Genomic DNA, 18,111 nt, shown 5'->3' with positions numbered 1-18,111 from the left:
ATGTAAGGCAGACATCAATGCTGAGTGTCCTCCATGCACACACCAGTCTGTTAACGCAACTGGTGTCATTCATGGAGGGCATTTCATCGGGCATGTCTGCCCTACAGAGGACCAATCAGTCGATGGCCTCCTCCCTGACGGCAGCAGTGTCCCTCCTCCAACAGTCCCGCACCCCTCCAATCCCTGCACCACTCACGATTCCTAGCACCCTACCTGTCCCAAGCGCACACACACACCTGCACATTCTCACAAAGCCATAGACACGGGCAGCACACAAACACCCAAAACAAGGTCTAGACGTGCACACAAGCAAGCGCAGGGGACTGATACACTCACATGGGATGGTTTGCAGACAGTCATCGACAACCACTCCGCAGTCCTCTGATACCTCTCCCTCCCAGCACTGTTCCCTTGCCTCACCTGCAACCCCATCTCCACAGAAGCTCTTCCTCTGTGACCTTGGCCTCTTCCCTACCGACCCAGCAGATCCAGATTACAAGGGGAAGAGGAAGTCCCCACACACAGAGGGGAGTGCCCCTCACACCCGGACACCCTCCCCCAGATGCAGTCAGACTGAGGCCCCCACCCGAAAGTCCCCCTGGAGCCAGAAGAGCAAGACGCAAGACCCCACCCTGCAGCTCCACGGCGAAGTCTCCATCCTCCATCCCCCAGGCCACCACACCAAAGGTTCCCCTTACCACACCCTGCCCCAGGTTCCCCCACCCACAGATACACCATCCCCAAAATGCTGAGGCCCTCCCCCCTACCACTTGCTCTTCCACCCCCGGTCAGACGGTTAGTGCCACTGATGTGGGGACCGAGTCTCTCCCCCCCTGCCCCCCCCTCTGTCCTGCCGACCTCACCTGAACCCCATTCTGCTCACATTGAGTTAGGCACTGCAGTGGAGTCCATGACCACCCCATCTGACTTGGGCACTGCAGTGGGGACCCAATCCACTCCATCTGACCTGCCCACTCAAGTTGTGCTGGCACCCACCCTATCTGAGTTGTGCCCCACAGTTGTGACTGCACCCACTACTTCAGTCAGCTCCACTGCAGTTGCTAGTGTCTCGCCTGCATCCACCACCCCTTCACTGCCTCCTTCTGTTGCGCCCTGATCCTGTCCCTGCGGTGCCTGCCCTGCCCCCATGTATGCCACTCCGAGGGGATGTACCCTGTCCTTAGCAGTGCAGGCAAGCAACGTGTGACAGTTGTCACTCAAGTTCACGTCTTGCCATTTGATAATGGACTGGCCATTGGCCTTTGTTTTGAACAGACGTTTAATTTTTCATCTGCTGAATAAAGCTTTTTTCTTTATCCTTGTGAATTTGATTTAGCTGTACATTATGTTGAGGATGTTTACCATGACCTTGCAGTTGTAATGCTGGATTTCAAATGTTGAATACTGAGGTGTTGATGTGAGGTACTCTGTGTGGTCCATGAGATATGTATCCTATTCTGGTCGGTATCCATGTCATCCTTTGCAGCTAACTGGGTGTGTCATGATGAACAATTTGTGAACATCTCTTTGAACATTTCATTTGCATGGTCACATCTGTGGCTTGCACACATGCACATATGATATGCTTCCCATTGTCCAATTTGTCTATTTCCCTGACTGTGGGCGCATCTCCACTGGATCTACAGGTGTGGGCATCATTGGTGTAGGAGCAACTGGGTCCTCTGTGCAACTTGCTGGACATATGTATTGAGTATGTGCAGATGACTTAAGGGAGACTCCCGTACCCAGGCTGTTGTGACCAGAGTCTTCATTGTGTGGTAACTGATGGCTGAGTGACCAAGTGTTCTGCTGACATGACTGAGACCTGCTGGGACTATGTTTGGCACAGCTGAGTTTACACAGGAGTTGAGCCCCCTCAGGTAAGTGTGTTGTTCCGTGACATTGCCTGGGCCCATGGTGTGTGTTGTGTGAGCATGTGTGTGTGTCCACATCACTTTTCATACACAGGCAGTGTTCCCTTTATATGTTCCTTTTGTTGATGCTTGCTGAGTGGTACTGTGTTCATCCCACAACTTTGCCATTGGTTACCAGATGTGTGGGTGCATGACACACTACTGTTAATTGGTGTTTCATCATTAGGATTTGTCAGTTCTGAGTGGTGGTGATGATGATGTCAAACGCAGATGGGACAAAGTCGGGGTTCCCCAAGGCACTTGTTTGTTCGCAAAATCCTGTGGTTGTCCCTAGGTGGTACCTTTCAGTGTTGGAGACGTGTATGTGTGTGTGACTGCTACCACTTGTCCGGTTCAGGGCTGCAATGTTTGCAGGTGTCAGCATGTGTGCCTTGTGGTTCTTCTTGGTTTCTGCATTGTCCTGGGACTATGGCAGGTATTCCGCAGGCTACGTGAGCTTTGATGTCATGGCCATGTACTGCATACTGTGCAGTATGTCTGTCATTCACCAGGGTTGTGAACTGTCCTTGTGTGATGAGTCTGTGCACCTTAGTTCCTCCCAAAATTACTGTGTTTGTCATGGGTGCAATGTCACCTGTCCATGTGAGCTTCACAGATGCACATTGGTGCAGTTCAGGGTGTGTGGTGTTGAGGGTGGACTGATGTAAATGTTTCCATGGATGTGCCCCTAGCTCCCGTTTGTCCATGGATGATGGGCCATGCAGAGTGATATGTGTTTGTGTAGGTGTGATGTACGTTTGTAGCACAGGACACATGTCTGGGTTTCTCAGTATGTACGACATCTACCTTTGTCAGCACAGTGGTGTCATGCATGCTTGTGTCACCCCAATGTCTGGTAGTGCTGTTGTGTGTCAGTCTCTTGCTGTGTTAATTTGTGTTCATTCCAGCTTGCCACATGTCTTTTGTGCTCCCTCTCATCTCACAATGCCTGATTGCCCACTAAGGGGGGCCCATTGATGGGTTACTTTTATATGGTACTGTGTCCACATCTGTGTCACTGTGGTTCAGCCCCCCTCATGTGTTGCGTAGTTGCCTGGGGATACTGAGACACACACACACATGTTGTGTCAGATGTGCAGTGTGAGGTTGCCTGTTTGTGCATCTGCACCAGTGCATTGGTTTTGCTGTTGTGGCCCATTGTCTGGATGTTGTGTTTGTGATTTACCCTGCTGTCCCTGTGAGTCATATCACGTCATTCTGCAAATTCATCCTGGTTGTTAGGTGCCATTGCTGGCATACAATGGGAGTTTGTGACCTGACACCTACAGTCTACACAGGTTGTTTTATTTGGGTGTCTATTTTTGAGATGTGTGTATGCTTTGTGATGGTCACTTCTGCTTTTGTGTCATTGTACAGTGTATGCATTGTCCGCCCCCATGGGTGGTGCTTGTCTGTACATGGCCGGGAGTATGTTAGGTTATCACAGCACTGTTAGCCTCACCACATCTCTGTGGGTATGGGACACAACCACTACTTTGGCCCAAAAGTGTTTCATGTGTTGGGACCGGGAATCATACATGCTGTTTGGCATTTGCAGCTTTGTCCATGATGACACTTATCTTTTGGTCACTGTGATGAGGGGGGTTTTAGACCCCATCACCACAATGCTCAAAATCTGCTGCAGTTTGGAACCCCACACTTAACTTTTGTTCTACACAGTGAGGAGGTGTTATTTTTATATTGCCACAGTGCTAGTGATGCTTGCCTTGTGTAGGCCACACTCATTTTTTGGTCACACATGTGATGGTAGTTACATTGTATGTTCGAAGTCATGATCACTGTTGTGGGCATTTGTCATAGACTACACACTGTTGTCATGATGTTAGGGGGGATGTATTTTGCTGACTTACATGGTGTTGGTGTATGATGGATGTGTGGCGCATCACACATCCTATGAGTGGGGGTGGCATTAGTGATGGGCAACAGGTCCCCTATGGGTGGGGGTGCAAGTACTGATGGGCAACATGAGCCCTATGGGTGGGGGTGGCAGGAGTGATGGGCAACAGGTCCCCTATGGGTGGGGGTGGCAGGAGTGCTGGGCAACATAGTCCCTAGGGGTGGGGGTGGCAGTAGTGCTGGGCAACAGGTCCCCTATGAGTGGGGGTGGCAGTAGTGATGGGCAACATAAGCCCTATGAGTGGGGGTGGCAGTAGTGATGGGCAACATAAGCCCTATGAGTGGGGGTGGCAGTAGTGATGAGCAACATGTCCCCTATGGGCGGGGTGGCAGGAGTGCTGGGCAACATAGTCCCTATGGGCGGGGTTGGCAGGAGTGCTGGGCAACATAAGCCCTATGGGTGGGGGTGGCAGTAGTGATGGGCAACATGAGCCCTATGGGTGGGGGTGGCAGGAGTGCTGGGCAACATAGTACCTATGGGTGGGGGTGGCAGGATTGCTGGGCAACATAAGCCCTATGGGTGGGGGTGGCAGTAGTGATGGGCAACATGAGCCCTATGGGTGGGGGTGGCAGTAGTGATGGGCAACATGAGCCCTATGGGTGGGGGTGGCAGTAGTGCTGGTCAACAGGTCCCCTATGAGTGGGAGTGGCAGTAGTGATGGGCAACATAAGCCCTAGGGGTGGGGGTGGCAGTAGTGCTGGGCAACAGGTCCCCTATGGGTGGGGGTGGCAGGAGTGCTGGGCAACAGGTCCCCTATGAGTGGGGGAGGTAGCAGTGCTGGGCAACATAGTCCCTATGGGTGGGGGTGGCAGGAGTGCTGGGCAACATAAGCACTATGGGTGGGGTTGGCAGGAGTGCTGGGCAACATGAGCTCTATGGGTGGGGGTGGCAGGATTGATGGGCAACATGAGCCCTATGGGTGGGGGTGGCAGTAGTGCTGGGCTACAGCCCTATGGGTGGGGGTGGCAGTAGTGATGTGCAACATGAGCCCTATGGGTGGGGGTAGCAGTAGTGATGGGCAACAGGTCCCCGATGGGTGGGGGTTGCAGGTGTGCTGGGCAACATAGTCCCTATGGGTGGGGGTGGCAGTAGTGCTGGGCAACAGGTCCCCTATGAGTGGGGGTGGCAGTAGTGATGGGCAACATAGACCCTATGGGTGGGGTTGGCAGTAGGGATGGGCAACAGGTCCCCTATGGGTGGGGGTGGCAGGAGTGCTGGGCAACATAGTCCCTAGGGGTGGGGGTGGCAGTAGTGCAGGGCAACAGGTTCCCTATGAGTGGGGGTGGCAGTAGTGATGGGCAACATAAGCCCTATGAGTGGGGGTGGCAGTAGTGATGGGCAACAGGTCCCCTATGGGTGGGGGTGCAAGTACAGATGGGCAACATGAGCCCTATGGGTGGGGGTGGCAGGAGTGATGGGCAACAGGTCCCCTATGGGTGGGGGTGGCAGGAGTGCTGGGCAACATAGTCCCTAGGGGTGGGGGTGGCAGTAGTGCTGGGCAACAGGTCCCCTATGAGTGGGGGTGGCAGTAGTGATGGGCAACATAAGCCCTATGAGTGGGGGTGGCAGTAGTGATGGGCAACATAAGCCCTATGAGTGGGGGTGGCAGTAGTGATGGGCAACATAAGCCCTATGAGTGGGGGTGGCAGTAGTGATGAGCAACATGTCCCCTATGGGCGGGGGTGGCAGGAGTGCTGGGCAACATAGTCCCTATGGGCGGGGTTGGCAGGAGTGCTGGGCAACATAAGCCCTATGGGTGGGGGTGGCAGTAGTGATGGGCAACATGAGCCCTATGGGTGGGGGTGGCAGGAGTGCTGGGCAACATAGTACCTATGGGTGGGGGTGGCAGTAGTGATGGGCAACATGAGCCCTATGGGTGGGGGTGGCAGTAGTGATGGGCAACATGAGCCCTATGGGTGGGGGTGGCAGTAGGGCTGGTCAACAGGTCCCCTATGAGTGGGAGTGACAGTAGTGATGGGCAACATAAGCCCTAGGGGTGGGGGTGGCAGTAGTGCTGGGCAACAGGTCCCCTATGGGTGGGGGTGGCAGGAGTGCTGGGCAACCTAGTCCCTATGGGTGGGGGTGGCAGGAGTGCTGGGCAACAGGTCCCCTATGAGTGGGGGAGGTAGCAGTGCTGGGCAACATAGTCCCTATGGGTGGGGGTGGCAGGAGTGCTGGGCAACATAAGCACTATGGGTGGGGGTGGCAGGAGTGCTGGGCAACATGAGCTCTATGGGTGGGGGTGGCAGGATTGATGGGCAACATGAGCCCTATGGGTGGGGGTGGCAGTAGTGCTGGGCTACAGCCCTATGGGTGGGGGTGGCAGTAGTGATGTGCAACATGAGCCCTATGGGTGGGGGTAGCAGTAGTGATGGGCAACAGGTCCCCGATGGGTGGGGGTGGCAGGTGTGCTGGGCAACATAGTCCCTATGGGTGGGGGTGGCAGTAGTGCTGGGCAACAGGTCCCCTATGAGTGGGGGTGGCAGTAGTGATGGGCAACATAGACCCTATGGGTGGGGTTGGCAGTAGGGATGGGCAACAGGTCCCCTATGGGTGGGGGTGGCAGGAGTGCTGGGCAACATAGTCCCTAGGGGTGGGGGTGGCAGTAGTGCAGGGCAACAGGTTCCCTATGAGTGGGGGTGGCAGTAGTGATGGGCAACATAAGCCCTATGAGTGGGGGTGGCAGTAGTGATGGGCAACAGGTCCCCTAAGGGTGGGGGAGGCAGGAGTGCTGGGCAACATAGTCCCTATGGGTGGGGGTGGCAGGAGTGCTGGGCAACATAAGCACTATGGGTGGGGGTCGCAGGAGTGCTGGGCACCATGAGCCCTCTGGATGGGGGTGGCAGGATTGATGGGCAACATGAGCCCTATGGGTGGGGGTGGCAGTAGTGCTGGGCAACAGCCCTATGGGTGGTGGTGGCAGTAGTGATGGGCAACATGAGCCCTATGGGTGGGGGTAGCAGTAGTGATGGGCAACAGGTCCCCTATGGGTGGGGGTGGCAGGCGTGCTGGGCAACATAGTCCCTATGGGTGGGGTTGGCAGTAGTGCTGGGCAACAGGTCCCCTATGGGTGGGGGTGGCAGTAGTGATGGTCAACATGAGCCCTATGGGTGGGGGTGGTAGTGGTGCTGGCCATACAACCCCTATGGTGGCCTGTTGTTAGTGGCCAGGATATGGATCCTGTTAGAAATGGGATTTCTGGTTGGCTATGGCTTGCGCCAAAGCCAGGCAGAAGCCACCACTCTAGTCAGGGCTGGGGAGGTACACGCCAAAGATAACCCCTGCTCACCCCCTTGGTAGCTTGGCACGAGCAGTCAGGCTTATCTCGGAGACAATGTGTAAAGCGTTTGCGCGCGCACCCAGCAACAACACCCAAGGCCCACCACAAAGGAAACTCCACACAAGGTTATATATAAAAATAGCCTTTGTATTATACCAAACACATTAGATAATAAATACACACTTTACAATGTGCCACTGGCACGGGCAGAATTTACAGGGGAATTATCTACATTAGACAGGGCCACATGGACTACTGTCAGAATTCTCACAAATCACCAAATTGTAAATGTAGACATGTAGAACAAATAATAAATGTAGCGTACAACCAGTTACCACTGGCAACAGCTAAAACACCTTAGGTACACATCACGCAGGGAACCCTGAACACACTAGTATAATCTATACTAGGAAAAACAATCTCCAATGCATAAACACAGTTTAGGAATGAAAATAGCATAAAGGCATTGCGCAGGCGCAAAAGTATACACGTTAAAATAACCATGCACCCTAGGGGAGGGCACAACACAGGGAAACCGTCCGCAGGCCAACTTGGCCTCTCAGGGGCTCAAACGCCCTTTGTCCATAGAGTCAGGGCTGGACTGCGCACGCAGTCAAGGCAAAGCGCAAAGGGCCACAACCTAAACGTTGCAGCTGCCCACTAAGTGCTGGGCAGCTGGGGAAATGAGCCTGGGCACCACTGTGCCTTTTGAGCCCTCTCTGGGCTCTGGAATGCCCCAAAACAACGTGGGAGCCTCGTGGGCTCTAGAACACAAATATGCCCTGGGACCACGTTGGAGCCTCGTGGGCTCTAGATGATCAAATGAAAAAGAAATGTGCCCCAGTCACGTGGAGCCTCGTGGGCTCTTTAACAAATATGCCCCGGGACAACGTTGGAGCGGCCCGCTGCCTTCCGGGGCCGCTCTTATCACCACAACGAAAATGCCCCCGTAGCTGGAGCCTCACTGGGCTCGTGATTATTATTGCCCCCCTTCGTTGGAGCCTTCTAGGCTCTTAAGCAAATATGCCCCCGTACGTTGGAGCCTTCTAGGCTCTTAAGCAAATATGCCCCCGTACGTTGGAGCGCACTAGCGCCCTAAAGCAAACAATGCTGGCCCCGGTCACCCTGCAGGCGAGAGCCCCCACTCACCAGACTGACGCGGGGGCCTCCTCGCTGCGGGGGACGCCTCCTCCGGTGTGTGCGCGGGGCTCTCTTCTCCGCCTGGCTTCCCCCGGTCACTCGTCTCGGGACCGGGACTTCGCTCTGGACCCGGCGAGGCGGCCGGACTGCTTCCTGCTACTGTCTCTTCGTTGCAGGAGCGCAGGGTAGGCTCCAGTCCGCTTCCTGTGCTGGGCCACGCCCCCGTCCCTTCCAAGGCTGCCTGACTTCCGGGTTTTCTGCGTTCGTGATGGCTCGGGCCGGCAGCGGTGAAACAGGGCAACTGAGGGGTAGGCTCCCTCGAGTTATTACTACATAAAGTCCCCGGGCGGGGTGGGCACCCGCTAAGGGTATTAAAATGGCACAAAGTCCCTGGCTGGGTGGGCACCCGCTAGGGATATAAAAACAGCACACAATGGGGGGTGGGCTCCCGCGTAGCTCTCCTCACTCAGAGCAATCCCCACGTCGGGATTTGCTCAGGGAAACCGGCCACTTCGTGCTGCGGCAGCCACGGGATGCGCTTCTTCCTCGGCGGTTAAACAAGCGCCCTAGTAAAGTATACAAAAGCGCTCCCAGGGTGCTGGAGGCAAAAAGTCCAGGAACAAAGTTTTCTAGGCGGCAGGGGGGCAAGGGCTGGGCCCAGGGGCTAGCTCACAGGGCCCTCCAGGCAGGGAGGCAGTCCCCAGTGGCGGTCTCTCCTGGCGCCCAGCAGCAGCAACAGGCCCCCCAGTTAGGATCAGCAAAGAGCATTTTACACGGGGTCACAGCCCCTTCTTATACACAAGTTCCTTTGTCTCAAGGTGCAGGGAAGGGGCGAACCAGTTACAACTGGTTCCTGAGCACTTTGTTTTGCTCAGCCCCTCTCCCCATTCACAGAACAGGCCAGGGTCATCAGTCGCACCACAGGGGGCGGAGCCAGCATTGTGTGGGGGAAAGCCCAGCCCTATTCAGGTCCCAGGTGCACTCCTCCCACCCATCTGGCTGCTGATCTCCCCATTCACCACTGGATGACTCCTCCTGACTCTGGGGATTCCCTAGCCCATCACATGACCTCAGCCAGCCAATCGCCAGACAAGGCACTCATCTCACACTGCACACAGAAATGCCAACTTCTAGAAGTGGCACTTCTACACTAGGTACATTGACGCCGCACACATCATCGCGCAGCATTTCATCACACGAGTCCGCACATACCAAACTCGCACCTGCACTCCCCACGCATCAGGAACTACCAGGGACACATACATTCCCCCATGCATTCCTATGGGAGGACAGGCCAACCTCACTACACGCACGCACTTTACCCTGGGACACAGTGGTAAAGTGCGCAGAAGCCAAAAATCACTAACACCAGGTCACAGTAAAAAGCAAAAAGTTTCAGGGGTGAACCTGCCAGAAGGGCCGAGTCCGACAGAGCCCCTGTGTGTGTGTGCCATTTTGCGGGTACGTGTTGTTTGTTTGTGTGGTAGGTGTCTGACTTACCGTCTGCGTCGTCCGCATCTGTTCCTGATCCGGTCATAGATGTAGAGTACTGGTATTACATGCGCAATGGAATTCATGATGTGTTTGTCTCGTACACGCTGCTTGTTGCTCCGTCTCGTACCCGTTGCAAGCTGGTCCGCCTCATAGCCATGGATTGAGTTGTGTCGCAAATCGTAGCTGATGTGCTTCTTTTCCGGATGCTGTGACGTGCCGTACGTGGAGACCCGTCCGGCGCGTAGGAAGTATGCATCGTACTTGTCAGGGCGGAAACTGCTATGGATACTGCTTCCGGGCGACTCGGTTCGGCGTTAGGAGTTACGGCTCGGACAGAGACTGAAGCTTGAATCACAGCCTACATGTCGGTCGGGTTTTTGGCAGTTATGCGCATCGTACTTCATCAACAGGACGGACCGGCTACGGGTACGTGTCGGTCGCAAGGTAAGGCTACGAACAGCTTTCCGAGAGCCGTCAGACCCAGATCGGAATCGACCACTAACTGTAGCATAAACCTTCCTCCCCATCTTATCAGATGTTATAATTGATATTGGTGTACCACAACCTAATAGAATTGGAGTGCCGAGGGTACGCTGTCACCTGGCTGACAATCAAATCTTTACATCTACAAGAGGGCTAGATTGAAAATAAAAATTGAGATAAAAAGTTTTAGTGAGCTGTGGATTCTCAACAGTTTAGGTGCCATGGTACTGATTATTAAAGCTTTATAAAAATCTTTATTATGTTGTATTGCATTAGTTTGAAAATATACAAATTCTAATAATTGGACTAACAGCGGACTTTTCCATCTGCAGAATGTACTGAATGACCAGCAGTGGCACAGTTGCAGAAGATTATTTCCAATCAGTTGCCTAGCAAGCAATAGGATACATTTATCATGGTATTAAAATGGGTAGCAGGGTAGACGGACCACCCAGCTGAATAGTGAGATGAAAAGAACTAGGCCGTTATTAAAACTTACAAATTTGTGTGAAGGAGTGGTTGATCGCGAGATTCTCAACTTCACTTATGTTAGGGATGTGCTAAAATTAGGATGTTAGAATGTTAGTATCTGTTAATAATTTTTATATGCCCAACTAAGGTCCATTAGGATGTAGGACGGGAAAACACCCAGACCGCCATGGAAGCGGAAAACAACCACCCGCCCATACAACCATCGCATTGGAATTTTGCCACTCCTACTGTTTTATGTTAATTGAGTTGTGATGAATGATTGTGGGTATGTGTGTGTTGAATGTTGAGCGGTACATGTTGCTATTTCTGATATATCAATACTGTGTATTGTTTTTCCCATTCGTTGAATGGCATTAATTGTTTTCAAATTTAAAAAAAAGTACAAAAAGCATCCGCTTATATAAACTTTGTATTATATGTAAACTAAAAAAGAATAAAATAAATCAGAAATGTATATTTTTGCATCCAGTCATATTGTCTAACTCTTTGTTCTGTTTAATTCTTTATGCAAGTCAGATTGTGGTTTCAGTTCGTATTTAGTGTCTTTGACAGAGGGACCTATGTTGTAGGCCCTTCCATATATGTGTGAGGGTGGGTTTCTTTTCTTGATTCATTTTGATTTTCATACCCCACCTTTCCCGCCCTCTATCTGTCCTTTGGGGTCCCCCTTCTTTTTTTTTTTTTTTTTTTTTTTTGAAACCGTTTATTGCAGGTTGTAAAAGTTACAGGTATGGGCCTACAACCACCCGGCCGGCCGCTAGAATGACAAAAGCATATTGCATACATACAGTAAAAGTCTCTCGGCAGTGCAGAGCAGTGAAACAGGAGTAATCAATGGTGCAGGCCACACAGCTCCAAGCCCACAGTACGGTTCCCTTTTCTTGAAACAAAACAACACCAAAAAACCACACCCGCAAGGCAACCCGCGATCCAAAGTGACAGCACGTGCTCCATAAGTGGGGGATCCAAACCAGCAGTAGAACTCTGAGGAGGGGAATGGGAGTAGATCAGGGACTGGGGGACCGCGCGCCCGCGGCCGAGGGAGGGGGGCCGTCTAGGGAGACGGAGCAGGCGAGGCAGCCGGTAGCAGTGGTGGCTCACAAATACCCCCGCGGTAGGCGTTCCAGGGGCCCCAGAGTTTCACCCACGCCCCAGGCTTACCCCTCGCCACATACACCACCTTTTCACGAAACATACACCAATCCATATGCTCTTTCCAGGCCGACACCGCAGGGGGCCTCTGGGATCCCCACAATTGAGCAATATCACGCTTGGCTATCATGTATCCCAGAGTCACCCACCGCGTCTGCGGGACCGAATAGTCATTCGGTTCCCATAAATTCAGCAAGCATCTCCTCGCTTCAGGCAGCAGCGCGACACGCGTAACCACACGCAGGACCTCATGCACACCACGCCAGAATCGCTCCACCTTCGGGCACTCCCACAATATATGCATGAAAGTCGCCAACGCACCACAGCCACGCTTACACATTCCGTCACCAGCAAAACCCATACGCAGAAGCCTTGGCCCCGTCACGTAAACCCGGTGAAGGATCTTGAGCTGGACGAAACGAAGGCAAGCCGGGATGGCCACCTCTTTCGGAGAGGCCACCGCGGAAATCCAATCCTCGTCGTCCAGCTCCAGCCCGTCGGCAACCCAAGCCTCGCGGAGACTAGTCAGCAGGCACGATCTATCGTTAATCAGTTTTTTGTATATGAGGGAGATCGTGCTGTCCGGGACATGGCCATCTAGCACTCTGTCCTCCAGGGGGGAAGACTCCGGAATGGATGCGACATCCGGGAAGACGGAGCCCAGCGCATGGCGGACTTGTAGGTACCGAAAGTACTCACTGCCCTGCAGCTGAAACTCCGCCTGCAGCGTCTCAAAAGTTTTGAATCCCCCCCTCGTCCAGAGATCTCCCACCGTGCTGATTCCGATCGTGTCCCACTTCTCGAAGCCCTTCGACGTCCACAGGGAGCCCAACCTCTCAGACGCATACAGCGGTGACGCCCGGGTCAAACGGTCCTTCCACCCCATAGCTGCATTAGCCGCGTGCCAGACACGCACCATGACACGCGTCGGTCCCGTCAAACGGGAGTCGGGCGCGCCAGAGTAGAGCGCGCGATTGTAATCGCCACCGGGTAGGAGCATCTTATCCATCTCAAATGCCGGGTTCAAGGCGGGCCCATAAAGGCCATGATTAATTGCAGCTAGTTGGGAGGCCCAGTAATACCGTTTAATGTCCGGGAGGGCGATCCCCCCATCGTACCACGGGAGCGTCAATTTAGCCAGAGCAATGCGCGGCCTCCCGTCCCAGAACAGGCGCCGCTGGAGGCCCTCCACCTCACGGAAATAGCGTGCCGGGACCAAGTCCATAGTATTCTGGAGGGCGTAGAGGAATCGCGGCAGGGACATCATTTTGAACAAAGCCGCTCGGCCGAGCGGCGAGAGTGGCAGACGCCGCCAGCGCACCACGTCCTCCTTCAAGCGCTGGAGGGGGGGTAGCAAATTCCGCTCATAGCGGGCCTCCGGGTCAAGTGTGATATAGATACCCAGGTACCGAAAACCTTGGGAGGCAATCTGGATCGGACAGTCCCGTGGTAGGGCCGGAGCCTCCCCGGAAAGCACATAGACACAGGATTTCGCCCAGTTGATGACCAGGCCTGAGTTGCGACCGAATGAGCGCAAAACATCAACCAGGACGATCAGTGATTTACGCGGGGAGGCGAGATACAGAAGGATGTCGTCAGCATAGAGGGACACACGGTCCTCATGCTCGGGGGTCCAGCGGAGACCACGGATAGAAGGGTGCCACCTCAGCCACTCCGCCAGGGGCTCCAGGGCCAGGGCAAACAGGAGAGGCGACAGGGGGCAACCCTGTCGTGTACCCCTCCCCAGCGCGAATGGGGCCGAGACTCGCCCATTCACCACCACCTGCGCCAATGGGCCCGAATATAGTAATTTGACCCAGCTAATGAAACCCGGGCCGAACCCGAATTTCGCCAGCATCGCCCAGATGTATGGCCATTCAAGCGTATCAAACGCCATGGTGGCGTCCAAGGACGCCAAGATGGCCGGCTCCCGCACAAACGGGACACGCGCGAGCACCCCGTGCAAGCGCCGCAGATTGAGCGCCGTGTTGCGGTGCGGTATAAAGCCAGATTGGTCTTGGTGGACCAAGTCGCCCACCACGCCAACCAACCGGTTGGCCAACACCTTGGCAAGGATTTTGGGCTCCGCGTTCAAAAGCGAAATCGGCCTATAGGATGTGACCCGTTCACGGGGCTTCCCCTCCTTGTGGATCACCACAATTGTGGCCAGACGCTGGTCCGGCGGGAGGGAACCCTGCGAGTGGGCCGCCAGGAACATCGCGCGCAGGTGGGGCGCCAACACATCCGGGCGTAGCTTATAGAGCTCGATGGGAATACCATTGGGGCCCATGGCCTTGCCGGATGCAACCGAGCGAATAGCCAAGGCAATTTCGTCCGAGGTGGGAGGGGCGTCCAGCGAGTCCCTGTCCTCCACCGCTAGGGAGGGCAGTGCGATGTCCCGAAGCAGGGCATGGGAATCTTCCTCCGAGCAGGGGGAAACCGGGGAGTAGACTTCGCGGAAATAATCCGCGAAGCAGGAGACAATGGCTTCCGGCTCGGTGACACATGCACCATCAACACTCTCAATCAAAGGCACCACGCGGCTCGCTCTCTCCCTCTTATCCAACCACGCAATCAATTTGCCAGCCTTATCACCCACATCATACAATCGCCCCTGCTGCTCTCTACTGAGGCCCCTGGCCGCCTCCGTGACGAGGGCCCGATAGGCCGCCTGCTTTAGGTGTAGAACATGCAACTTGGCGTCTGTTACCCCGCTCCCCAGGTCACCCTCCAGTTCTGCAATCTCGGCCTCTACCCGGGTCACCTCCTCCCGCTCGAGCCGCCGGGCATGGGAGATAAAGGAGAGGGCCTCCCCTCTAAGGACTACCTTGAAAGCCTCCCAAATGGAGATGGCCGAAGAGACCGACCCCACATTCTCGTCGAAATATCGCTGTAAGGATTTGATCAAAGCGGCACGAATGGTGGGGTCGCGCAAATACCATGCATTGATTGGGGCCACCCTGCCATCCCCCCTCGGGAAGACATCGAAATGCAACAACAATGGGGAGTGGTCTGAGATACCCCGCGCTAGATGGCGCACCTCCCCCACCCTCCCTGCATGGGCCGCCGGGACAAGGATGTAATCAAGCCGCGAGAGGCTACCATGGGCACCCGAGTGGAAGGTGTACTGTCGCAATGCGGGATGCTTTAATCGCCAGCAATCCACCAGGCCCAGCGTGTCCAGAAGGCCGGGCAGCCACGCCTGTGCCCGGGGGAGGTCCCTAGGGGGATGGCGATCCATAGACCCAGAGGCTACCGCATTAAAGTCCCCTCCAACCACCAGCAGGCCACTCGGAAGGTCCAGAAGGAGGCGCCCCAGGTCCGCGAATGTGGTGGCTTGTAACCCAGGCGGGACGTACACTGATATAAAGATAAACACTCTACCCTCCATTCTTCCCACCAGAACCGTGTAGCGTCCCCTCTCATCATGGCGCACCTCATCAATCTCCAACGGGAGCGAGTTCTTGATCATAATACCCACCCCCGCGAGCCCGAGGTGAAGCCGGAATGGGCCACCAAACGATATCCCCGCCGATTCATTGCATGAAAGGAGTTACCTATAAGGTGCGTCTCCTGCAGGAAGACAACATCTGGTGAAATACGTTTTAAGTACTGCAGGACCACACCACGCTTAATCCTATCCCCCAGGCCGTTAACATTCCATGACAACACAGTCAAATCCCTACCCCCCATCATACGTCGAATCAATCGGTCGTCCCCCATCGAGCATCCTAAAAACAACAACATAGTAGCGGGTTTGCCCTGCGGTGCTAACAAACAACACACCCCCCCCACCCCCCGGTCCCAACAGAACTCCCCCCTCCCTGCACCCCTGCATGAGCCCAGACAGCCCCCCCAAAGTGCAGTGTGCCTGTCGCCCCATAGCTAAAATACTAACTAGTCCCCCAGAGGAGGAGGGAAGCCCCCAACAGACCCCACGCGACCTCCATAGGAGGGGAACATACGCAATCAATAAATGGTGAAGGAACAACGTCCAGAGCAAGGCCTATTCAGTCACCCCTCAATTCTGATCCGGCGGGCCCTCCTCGCCAGCCGCGCCCCCCCCGCCCCCCCGGCCCCGATCTCCAGGCAGAGTGTCCAGCCAGTCCCCAGCCGCCTCGGGCCGGTCGAAGAAGTGCGTGCGACCATCCACCTCTACCCTCAGCTTGGCCGGAAAGAGCATTGAGTACTTGAGGTTCAGGTCCCTTAGGCGACGTTTAACACCAAGAAAGCTCTGTCGCTGCTTCTGGACCGCCGGAGTAAAGTCTGGGTAGAAATGTACCTCCATGTTGTCAAGCTTGACCGGTCCCTGTTGCCTGGAGGTCTGGAGGATAGCATCTCTGTCCCGAAAATTAAAAATCCGGGCAATGAGCGGCCGCGGCGGGGCACCAGTCTTAGGTCTGCCCCCGGGGACCCGGTGAGCACGCTCCACCGCAAAAAGCTTACTCAGCCCCCGGGGCTGGAGATGGGTCAGGATCAAATCTTCCACGAAAAGATCCGCCGCCTCCGCCTCTCGTCCCTCCGGCACCCCCACAATACGGACATTATTCCTCCGGGCCCGACCCTCGGAGTCCTCCAATCGCCGGTCCATCAGGGCGCTCGCCTGGCCAAGCCGGCGCACCTCCTTCTGGAGGGCCACCACGTCTGTCGTGAGGCTCGTTGTGGTGTGGGCCAGGGAGTCGACTCGGTCGTTTGTTTTGGACAAGTCTGCCCTCACAAGGCTCACATCCACGAGGACCGAGTCTATTTTCTGCGCTAAGGTGTCGAAACGCTGGTCCACCGAGGCCTTCATCTCTGCGATGGCGCCCATGACGTCCCGGAGGGTCAGATCCACCGGATGAGCAGATGCCTCCGTCGGGCCCACCGGGGATGCACGCGATGTCTCCGGAGAACCCTTCTGAAGCGTGTAGCGGTCCATACTGTTGGCCTGGTGCGCCGTGCCACGGCGGGTCGTCTTCACCTTCGCCCGGTCGCCATCTTGTTTGGTGGACATGCTGGCTCTTCCACCGTCGTGCCAAGCTCCCCAAACGGGCCGCTATACCAAGTCACGGGTGCCAGGGGGGGGACAGGGGCGACCACCGAACCGCGGGTCAACCCACCGCCGGCGGGTCAGCCGGGCTCCTGGACAAGGCCACACCACCGCACCCCGCTCCGCAGCCCGACCCGGCTTGAGAGCTAGGAGGGCGCAAAAGCGAAAGTGAAAGTGCGGGGTACGCCAGTCGCCCAGCCCCGCTCGCCGCTGTTATTCACTTTGTCCCCGGATCGCCCCACTACTCCAATCCGGGGGGCCGGCGAGGAGAAGGCCGCAACCTTCGATCGATGCTCCCACCGGCGTTCGGGGTCCGATTCGAGCCCAAAAAACGGGTGGCGCCTCAGCTCCGGTTCCCCAACACAGTCCCCTCAACAAGGACAGGATATCGCCAGGATTAATTCAGGAGGTCGCGGAGGTCCTCGGGAGCCTCGCACCTACGCGGCCATCTTGGTTGCGCGCTAGGCTCCTCCCTCGGGGTCCCCCTTCTTAACTAGAAACATTTCCAACCACCACTGAGCCTACAACTGGCTGATGCTACAATTCTCACATGCCCCTTCACGACAACAGCAATCTCATCAGACAATGGGTATGTTGCATATTGCCACCCACCGTCAAGTGAAGGGTGATGAGCTGTTCACGCAGGTCAACTCCTTCCTCCTCTCCACTGTCCTCATCACTGGACATGGCTTGGTTTGCAGGCTGGGGCCTTGGGTCCTCACCATCATCCAGGAGCAGGGGAATCTCCCTGCGAATGGCTAGGTTGTGGAGCATGCAGCATGCAACAACAATCTGACACACCTTCCCGGATGAGTATGCCAGTGCACCTCCGGTCTTGTCCAGGCACCGAAACGTGACTTGAGCAGGCCAAAAGTGCGCTCCACTACACGACGTGTCCTCCTATGGGCCTCATTGTAGCGGACTTCAGCCGGGGACCTGGGATTCCGCATTGGGCTCAGCAACCAGGGACGGCTGGGATATGCAGAGTCATCTAGGTATAACAAACACAAATAGACATTGCAATGTCGCAGAGTCTCAGGGGAGCAGGTTACACACACAGCACGCCACACGACTAGGCATACTCACCCACAATCCATGCACGCTTTGGAATAAGATTAGCCATCAGCTGGGGCACTATGCTGTTCCTCAGGATGTAGGAGTCGTGGGCCGAGCCTGGGAATTTGGCACACACCTGCGAGATGGTCATATC

This window comes from Triturus cristatus, chromosome 6, assembly GCF_964204655.1.
Source record: "Triturus cristatus chromosome 6, aTriCri1.1, whole genome shotgun sequence".
In the NCBI taxonomy this organism is placed as follows: Eukaryota; Metazoa; Chordata; class Amphibia; order Caudata; family Salamandridae; genus Triturus; species Triturus cristatus.
The sequence above is the reverse complement of the archived record's forward strand: the minus strand, read 5'-3'. Positions refer to the sequence as shown.